This window comes from Coptis chinensis, chromosome 9 (assembly GCF_015680905.1).
Source record: "Coptis chinensis isolate HL-2020 chromosome 9, ASM1568090v1, whole genome shotgun sequence".
NCBI lineage: Eukaryota > Viridiplantae > Streptophyta > Magnoliopsida > Ranunculales > Ranunculaceae > Coptis > Coptis chinensis.
In genome coordinates, this window is record NC_141464.1 from 41,091,839 (window position 1) to 41,100,490 (window position 8,652).

Here is an 8,652-nt window from a genome sequence, read left to right on the forward strand (position 1 = left end):
TATTAAATACTGCATCAAATATATTTTCACAAGAAAAAAAAATGTTAGCAAGTATTCAGATGAGCCAAATAAGTGATCAGATTTTCATAAGCAACTCAGCAACTCAAGCATTATTAATCTTATCTACTTTTTCAGAGTACTCGTTCTTACAAAAATGTAAACTCCATGAGCCAAGCGAACAAACTCAATCACTATCACTCAATACCACTCCCATCTGTATCCTCTTGTCTCCCTAAAAGTCTGATTTCAGACATATTCCGGTATATAGTATAAACTTAACGCAAAATGGGCTTATTTCACTGAGGTGGAATGAATGTAAAGGCAGAATTATGGCAATCAGAAACATTAGATAGATCACCAGCTTCAAAATTACTTCTAATATAAATACATGGGGAACTAGTGATGGAATATCCACCGTAATCAGTTCCTTATGAGAAGAGAAAGCTGCATAAATTAAAATTTTAGAAGAAAAAACACCATGATAGGGCTATTTTAGAAGAAGAAACACAATGATAGGGCTGTACAAAATTACAAATAGATAGCACCCGCTACATAAAGTAACTTAGTGACATCTTCTTCCTTGATCCACCTTCTCCATATAACTCATTTTTTTACCATCTCATTGAAAATGACTGAAACTTCTCGCACTTTCCTAAGCTTAAGCATGAACTTAAGAAGGTTACTATAAGTTTTCGAATCAGGAAAAGCTCCATAGAAAACCATCCCCTTAAAAGAAAGCCCCTTCTTATATGTTTCTACGTTTGAACAAATTATTTTAAACACGAATATATTGTGATATGAGAACACCCTCCATCTCTATGAACGCCAGTCACCATTTTCTTCATAATTATTTATTTCCTTTTGACCAAGTACTTGAGTATCTGTATATGATATTTGTTATATTCAAGATGCCCCAAGTTGATCTTTGCTGGTTTGGTAACCAACCAGGGATCAACTAACAAATGTAACTATTGGATCCGAATATCATCTTGCCCCAAGTACTGCTAGTCCTCAGGGATACTTAGCTCTTTCCCTGCTTAGGTTGCCCCCAAGTATTAATTAGGACAACCATTCATGCCCTTTTCATTTTTCGGACTGGCTCAAATGCCACGTCCAGGACGTACTTGCGCATTTTTCATGTTTTGGAGGGGCCCAAACGCCGCATCCATGACTTGCATCATTTTCATGTTTCGGAGGGGCCCAAATGCCGCATCCAGGACTTGCATCATTTTCATGTTTCAGAGGGCCCAAATGCCGCGTCCAGGACTTGCAACCTTTTCATGTTCCAGACGGGCCCAAATGCTGCGTCTAAGACTTGCGCCCCTTTTCATGTTTCGTACTGGCCCAAATGCCGCGTCCAGGACTTGCGACCTTCTCATGTTTCGGAGGGCCCAAATGCCGCGTCCCGGTCTTGCAACCTTTTCATGTTTCGGAGGGCCCAAACGCTGCGGCCCGGGACTTGCCCTTTTTTCATGTTTCGATCGCCCAAATGCCGCGTCTAGGACTTGCGACCTTCTCATGTTTCGGAGGGCCCAAACGCCACGTCCCGGTCTTGCAACCTTTTCATGTTTCGGAGGGCCCAAACGCGTCGGGGACTTGCGCCCCTTTTCATGTTTCGGACTGGCCCAAATGCCGCGTCCAGGACTTGCGACCTTCTCATGTTTCGGAGGGCCCAAACGCCTCGACCCGGTCTTGCAACCTTTTCATGTTTCGGAGGGCCCAATCGCCGCGTCCAAGACTTGCGACATTTTCATCTTTCAGATGGCGTACCATGTCTCATCTTGGACATCTATTTGTGTCCTTTCTATGATTCTATTCCAATCAACGATCATATTATAAGCAAAGTACCATTCCATTAAGTGAATTCATAATAAGAGATGCAAGTAATAACTCAGTGACATAAAACACGGTAAAAAATTGAAATAACATACGTAAAGGACGAGTCCCATCAACTATTATCTGCCCCCTAAGTCTTTGAATCGGATTGGCGTACCATGCCACGTCCAGGGACCTCCGCCCCCAAGTGTTTGATTCAAACCGGCTTGCCATGCCAAGTCATTCCGCCACATTTGCTGTGAAATTATACCTTGTTTCATCCTTTCAATGAACAATTTTTATTTTTTCATGTTTCATATTTCCATCACTGATATTTTGATATGCGCACAATAAAATTTCTTTTACCAAATTTATAACAAGCAAAGAAAGCTATAACCTTTTAACAAGAAAATAAGATCAAGGCCATACTTAATCACATAAAATTTATTAGTAGTCTAACATTTCATAACTTATCCACATTCATATACTTGTAGTTGTTTCCAGACCAATTCAAATCATATTTATAGCTAGCTTATTGTCATCACTTTGAATGTATGGTTCAACTGTTGCTTGTAAATGAAACTCATTTTAGTAGGGAACCTTTCTTTGTAATGAAGTGGTTATACGTCCTTCCCAAACAACAAAATTAGTACCAATGCAATCTTAATCCCTCTAAATAATCATAGTGCACAACCTATAATCCGGCTATGGGTCGGTTTTGTAATCCGGTTATCATTCGGGTCCGTGGGTGTACTAGATTCTAAAAAGTAAAAACAGAAAGCAACTCAACTATTGAATGGGCTCACTGAGTCCACTCATCATCTTCCCCAAATGAAAGTTAACACTGTATCACAGTATTATAAATGAGATAGTGTGGGGTGATCACAAAACCCTTAATCAATGAATAAAACTTCAAAATTACCCGACAACAAAATAAACACTGTCACCATCGAATCACCAGAAAATAATGGGTTTAAGAAACCCTTGATTTCGCCATTACAAATCAACTACAATGAGCAACTAATGAAAGAGTTATGAAGAAAGAGAACTACGAGCCATTAACTTACAGTGGCAACGTGACCTCTCTTCATTGTAGTCCGATAGAGTATATGGTTCCAAGAGAAATCCAAGGTAGTAACAGGGAGTAACGAAACTCGCGACCGAAACACCTTGTCAATCCCAATCTCATAGATCTGATTTACGCCTCTTATATAACCATTAGTTCATCTTTGAACACTAATCTTTTCTAATAATAGACCAGCAGCTCCATCTTCAGTAGCGGTCACGTAATGGATGCCATTTTGGACGTGCCTCTGTCAAAGCAACTTGTTGCTGGAAAGTTGTTTGTTGGCCAGAAACTTCGGATTTGGAGAGCAATTGTTTGTTTATATTTTATGTGGAGAAATGGTGGTAGGACAGCGGATCTGTTTCACTTGTTTGCGTTTCACCAAGTAGGTGCTTCTTCCACTAATGGGTTAGAGAACAAAACGATGCGGTAGAGAACAATAATTTTTTTTTTTTTAATTCTGTTCCCCACAGATGGCGCCATTGTTACGACCTAAAAAATCCATCTCTCCTTTTCTCCCTCTTTTTCTTCACTCCTCTTCTTCTTTTTATCCTGCTGACCTATGGGCCTCCTCTTTCGGACTTATAGGCCTCATAGGCCTAAATAAGGCCATAACAATAAGGATGGTGGTACATCTACGACGACCACAACTACATTAAACAGTGCACAACATTCATGTATAGATTTTAACATGGAGATAAATCACAATGATAGACAACACGCGGTCCACATGCATGCTAGCACTTTTGGAAACAACGAATCCAATGGTGTCGGTGGATATTCACAAGGTGGTGAAAGTACCTAAGGTTTGGAGAACGTTAACATTTATTATGATATTTTTCCTTTTCAAACTGATTTCCTTTCAATCATGTTAGACGTGTTTCTTATTTTTATAGTTGCCCTAATATTCTGCTTAAGCTTCTCTACTTGTGTACGTTATCTTTTAAACGAAATCGCAGGAAGTGACTGCAGGTGCAAAATGATTTCACACATGCATAAATGATAGCTCCAGGAGCACCTCTTTGTCCTCTAGCCTGTTTCATGAGGCCTTAGTTCAACTCTACTAAAAAGATTTTGAGAATGACGTTAAAAGTCAGTCCTGTATTGTTGTTAACTAGGCATTACCCGTGCGTACTACACAGTTGGTTATGAGATGTTTATTATGTTGTTTGTGACATTAATCTTGGTACACTGCATGTGGCATATGTGGAAATTTATGGACATTTTATTTTGAATTGGAACTACATGCTGGATGACATAATCCCTGGTGTTGTTTATTTTGTGGATATCAGTATGCGGTAACGAATGCAAAAACCCAATTTGAAGTCATGAATTGAAGCCAATTTCATCCACTGTACTCTCATTGCCTTCACATTTTATTATATATATATTTTTTTTTACAAAAAACATAAAGACAATTTTACATTAAAGTCAATAAATATAATGTAACATCAAGCCAGAAATTGTCAACAACACATTTTATTATTATCTTATTGATCTTCTGAATTTCATAGAGCACTTAATCAATGCTCTCCATGCACTGTGAATTGTTAGAAGACTCAAATTGGTTTAGTTTGGCAAAACCACGTAGGCATTTATGGTTTTGTTGAGACATTTTCTTCATTGTTTTCTTCTAATTAGGTGAGCTCTGTAAATGTAGTCGTATATTTTTAAGACTTTTTGATAACCTTAAATGTCTAGCAGGAAACATTTATAGAAATTGTATACCAATCTTCTGGTGTACATTGTTTGCTTTACTCTATTGTTTCTAGAAATTTCAACATGCATGATATCAATTCTAGTTACTGAGCAAATTGTAGAATTGATTGAATTAAAAATATAGGTCATTTGTGATTTTGGAAGCCTTTGAAGGGACTTCCACAAAGTTAGTAAAAGATTGGTAAAGTTTCAAATGGGCCAATATCAATATAATTCAGAAATTCTACCTATGATCTCCCAAAAATTCTAACTTAAAATTACAGTCCTTTTGACTTGTAAGATTTATACCTCATTTGTATCTATAAGACAATTCAAAGAAAAATTCTAAAATTGAACAAACAAAAATAATAATGAATTGTGGGCTCGACATAATATATTTATTGTTTTTCTGAATATATACAACGGAGGTCTCATTCTGGAGGCTTCTTGTCATAAAAAATTGAGGTTTTCATTTCCTGAAGTCCCCCACCTCCGAACCTAAGAATATCACATCAAAATTCAATCAAATAAATACAAATACAATTGAAAACATGAAACAAACAAAAGACCTGCATATGCAAGATATAAAATGTAATAAAAATCTTCATATTCAATATTTTCCACATCTCCTTCTCAAATATGATAGGGTCATTTCCCAAAACTTTTATACCAACATATCTCTTAGATGCCAAAAAAATAAATAAAAAATGTATAGACAATGCCACCACTCCGTACAGAGGCATTGGAAGCAACCATACAGTGTGAAATGCTTCCCACAAATCCAAGGCCCTTCTATCTTGAGTTTCTACATTAACCATGTTAGACTGACGACATTGACTTACCACCTGTACACAAACTTAAATGGTTGGAGAAATATAATAAAAGGTGCACTACACAGCAAAAAATATGTGCAAAAGAAAATAACATGCACTACATAGACAAAAAAGATGGATCAAAGAACCACATGCACTACAAAGTGGTATTGCCTGTACAATTTCTCTCATCCATGGATTTCCATGTGAGAAGCTTGAATGAAGCAGCTGATGTGGCTTCAATGTGAGGAGGCAGCTGTCTATCCTTCGATGAACTATGTTGTAAGTTGTAACTGCATGCAGTTTTTTTTGTAATTCCACTCAATGAGGTTCTACTGCACCCAGTCCTGTTTATTCTTCACCTTCATTTGATAGAATTTTTTATGTTGATAAAGTAGAATTAAACAAAAAGGTGAATACCAACTTTAGATAATGTCGTTAGATTTAACAAAGAAAAAACACTAGCACACTTGGATATTATGGTATGTTCTTCCCTTTAACTTGAGCAGTTTATCCCATTTCAATGGCTTGTGCATACGTAACATACCTACGAACTATATTTATAAAGAAAGAAAGAGGAAAGAGGGGGGGGGGGGGGGGGGGGGGGTGGTTGGATGTAAGAATATGAAAATTTGTGCATCTGAGAAAGATTGTACAATAGGGAAATCAATAATGATAAAAGATGTTATCATGATCCATTAAAGCATAACTGGTTGTAGTAGAAGCGCAGTTTATTATTGTGGTAAAACCCATTGTCATGGAGAGGGTTTTCATATGAAATTATATCAAAATCTCAACTCACATTCCACAATGGCTATACATTATGTCATAACAAACTTCAATGTGAAACATTTATTAAAAGCCACTCTCATATGGGACTTATGTATTATATGGGGGCCTAACTTAAAAATCCAAACACAAAATAGTAGGATCAACAAACCACAAATTAAAAAGTATTGAGGACATAAAACCAAATTAACACGTAGACTGGACTTCTCTCATCTAATTGACTCTTTAGAAGTGTTCCTTAAATGGGCTTTTGGCATGATTTGTCCTTGCAACTAAATAAGCAATCAAATACCCAATAAGAACCAAACGGACCTTGTGATTATCTTTGTCAGTAGGGACACAGGGTCACATGGTTAGGTTTCTCAACTAAAACCTTGGCCCCTTTGGCACCACCTTGGGGATGTCTTTAACCGCATTGACCACTTTGGAAGACGGGAGGTTCTGAATTATATTGTTCTTGAGAAAAAAAAAAAAAGTACACCTCCACCACACATTAAATTGGAGAAATCACAACCAAACTTATCCAATCGGTAGAGTAAAAATATAAGACTATCCTCATGGAAAATATTGGTAGATTATATAGTGCCAATGTTTGAATATACACAAATAACACCATACCAAAATGAGGTTTTGAAACTAAGAGCTTGATTTAATTATGCAGGAAAACGATTATAGGGTTTCTAAAGTCCCAACTAAGAAAACAATAAAAAAGATAGGAGAAAGAGAAGGCCCATTTTCAAATGGGTTAATGTCAAACATTTTATTCATTAAAGAACAAAAACATAAAACATAGTTACATACCCTTGTTCAGACACTCTCGAATTCTCATAATTACATAAAACCCTTTTACTTCTTTTGGGTCAATGTTTTAAATACTTTTAATCAAGTAGTCAATGGCGCATTAATGTATTTAAGAACTTCGACCCAAAAAAATAAGAAGGGAGAACAGTGACACCTCCAACAACCATCAACAACAAATCAACACCCCAATTGATGTTGTCCTGTTTAGTATGAGCCATAGTTACATACCCTTGTTCAGACACTCGAATTCTTGATCAATTTATAGGTAAGGGAAAGAAAAACGCGCCATTAATTTAATGTTAGCTACAATTGAATTGCCAAAAATTTGGATCGGTTCTCAAAACCAAATTGGGGATTTCTTTCATTGGATCTTTAAACCCCCAAACTGGGCAAAACCGTTGCCACATATTAAGCCCACCTAATTAACACACCCACCTAGAGTTGTTTAAATAATAGTTATTGGTTATCTTTCTTTTTTAATTTTCTTATAATTTAATCTAGTCCTAAAGCCCACACCAAACCTGAGAAGATCAACTCTTTCTTTTTAAACCAGGGAGCAATCTCAAAACTAAAAATCAAAACAGGGGGTATCTTAAATTAACCCTATTTTTTTCCCATCTCCACCAAGTCCAAGATATGTACACTCATGACCAAATCAAGAAAAGAGGTAAATCCAGTGAGAAAAATGCTTGTCAATGGCTCATGTCTCATCATATCAATACACCCCAGCTTGAACAAAGAGGGAGATGGTGGAAAACATACCTGTGAGGAAAAAAGCTCTGAGAGATTATCAAGCTTTGATGTTTCTCCTTCGTTGATGAGATTGAGAACCCTGAACCCAATCGAAATCAATAAAATTAAAATACCCAAAGGGAAAAACTTCGAAATTGATGCATAATTCATACATAAATAAGAAAAATGCTAAATGGAAACAACATCTATGTCAAATTTAACTTTATAATCTACAATAATCCAACAATGGTGAATTATGAATTAAGAAAGAAAGAATTTATAGCTATTGACAATAACCCAAGATTAATTAATATATTCTACACATCAACCCTGCCATTGATCGTAAATTGATTAGCATCAACTAACAGTCATCTAGGCATACAACAAATTCAAGGCAAGCTCTCATATTCCAATAGAACAATGGAAAAATGATGATTGATCTGAAATTTGGACCATAAAAAAAATGGCGTTTGTGTTTATCTATTGAACTGGATCTAATCGATTTCATCTTTCAACAACAATCCTCTTACAAAATGCTGAAATAGGGAATTGAACAATGGTAGTTTCTAACGTTGTCTAGAAATTGCTATAAAAACGGGAAAACAAAAATTAAATAAAAAAGAAAATTTGAATCACCAGAATGTCGACTTCTTCTAATGATTTACAATCAACGAATGCCGCCTTCTTCCCCAGAGAAACTAAAACCACGAAATCGATGAGAATAAATATCTTAAAATAACCATATAATAACTATTTCTTTTGTATTTGCAGGAATAGAGTTGATGAGAGTAGAGACAAACCTGCTTGCGCCGAATTTGCAATAGATTTACTGAGATTAGAGAATAATTTTGTCACCAATAAGCAAATAAAGAAATTTATAGAACTGGAATAACACCAAAATATGAAGAAGGAGAAGAATCCCATGCGGTTTATTAAAGT

The 8,652-nt window shown here is 36.2% G+C and overlaps 1 long non-coding RNA gene across 1 annotated transcript; it reads right to left on the bottom strand.

Moving 5' to 3' along the window:
- Positions 1–5,055: 5,055 nt before the first annotated feature.
- On the bottom strand, positions 5,056–8,437 carry LOC147476029 (uncharacterized). Its single transcript, XR_015209064.1, has 3 exons — positions 8,350–8,437; positions 7,744–7,813; positions 5,056–5,753 (listed from the first exon to the last, which is right to left on the bottom strand). It is a non-coding gene; the product is annotated as an uncharacterized LOC147476029 (long non-coding RNA).
- Positions 8,438–8,652: the final 215 nt, after the last annotated feature.